Here is a 1,845-nt window from a genome sequence, read left to right as displayed (position 1 = left end):
CACCGCCACGTGGCGGCTAGCTCCTACGAGCATGGGGCCATGTCACTCAAACCAGACTTTAAAGGGATTTGGTGCGCACCGAACAAAAACCACGTTCCAGTTGCGGCCCTAACTGGTTTTGTGTATGACACTATCCAATAGCTTGGCTAGGTCCATATATAGGTTGTCCCGATGCACAGGGAATCGGCTGGACGAGCCAGACGTGAGCCGTTGGCAACATGGCAAGCCAGAGGATCATTAAGCTCAACGCTCCGACCCTCGCCGAGGCCACCACCCGCGAAACAACAAGGGTGGCCTAGAACGAAGAGTTTCGCCAAAGGCGGGCGATGGTGACGGGACATCACCCTATATATAGAGGCTAGGCAGCGTGCATCTGCGGACCAAGTAGAGAGGCGGGCGCGAGCGGGGCAGAAGAAGGGAAAGAACGACGACAAGTAGGATAGTTTAGTTTAAATTTAGTCTTTTTTTTAAATTTAACTTTGTAATATATACTGTAACAAAATTTGAAGAAAACATTAAATTTATGTTCGATTTGAGCCGTTTTACTCAATCGCTAATAGTCTTTTGGGGGACGCCAAAGTGGAAACACGTGCTGGCTCCCCCCCCCCCTCCCCAATCATTGTGTGTGGAGCGTGTACCGCACAATGTTTGAGGGTCACGGCTAGGGATGCTCTAATCCTTACCCCTTGCATGCACCCGGTAACGTTGTCGTCCGCTTTCTTTCCGGTGGCCCCGAGGTTGTGGCCTTGAGGTCTTGGAGGCGTGACAAAACACAACCCGTGACAGAGAGTTCTTTTAGATTGTTTTTAAGTGTCTTCTTCGAGATGGTAGACGTAGACTAAATTTTGAAGTCAGCTTGTCCTGGCTGGTTTGTGCGTCATGTTTGGCGCCAATTCTACATGCTTATGAGATTTTCCCTCCACGGTATTTGGTACCTCCGAATAATGCTTATATTCTTTTTTAGAAAAGTCCAACTACGTAAAGTTTGACCAAATTTTTAGAAAAAATCATTAACATATGCAATCTAAAATCAACTCCATTAGATACATCATGAAATATATTTTCATATAATATCTATGTAATATCATAGTTCTTACTAGTCTTTTCTAAAAGTTTGGTTAAACTTGATATAGTTTAGCTTTGAAAAAAATGTATTCATTTGTAGGGATGGAGTACTGTAACAAGTAAATGGAGGATAGAGATCAATCCTATTAGAATGGAGGATCGAGTCTGTAACAAGTAACTGCACAAGAGTCGAGCCCTGTCATGGTGTGGCATCGTCGCTAGAGAAATTTGCTATTTTCTCGTCACTTTGGCTGCTACCTACCCTGCATCCGTAGTTGATTGATAAATGCCCCCAATGTCATGTCATGTCTTTGTCGGTGCGGTGTTGGAGTTTCGTGTTTGTAGTTTGTTTGTAGTCGCTCTGGTGTCCTTTATGTTGGCTAGGGTGGGCGCGGCTTGTTTCTCGGGGGTTTTGTTAGCCTTGGTTGTGAGTGGGCGCGCGGTTTATGTGGGCATGACCTATTATGTTGTTGAAGATTTTCATATGACTTTCGTATGAAAAATAAATATATTTTCTCTTTATGCACTTATTAATGTATGAAGCAAAGATTTTGCCTTCGTTTTTTTTTTTAATGTCGCACCCGCCGCGTGGCCGCTCGTCACGTCTCCCGATCCTGACCCATTTGCATGCATGGTGCCGCATTTAACCACAACTCTTTTCCTCTCGCTTCCTTCACAAAATTTTCTCGGAGAAGGGGTTGCCACCACACTCATTTCGCTTTCATCGGTCGATTGATATAGATAGGCAAGGCAAAGTCGTTCGTCAGTTCGATCGAACGA

This window comes from Lolium rigidum, chromosome 3 (genome assembly GCF_022539505.1).
Source record: "Lolium rigidum isolate FL_2022 chromosome 3, APGP_CSIRO_Lrig_0.1, whole genome shotgun sequence".
NCBI classification, from domain to species: Eukaryota; Viridiplantae; Streptophyta; class Magnoliopsida; order Poales; family Poaceae; genus Lolium; species Lolium rigidum.
Note: the sequence above shows the minus strand (reverse complement) of the source record.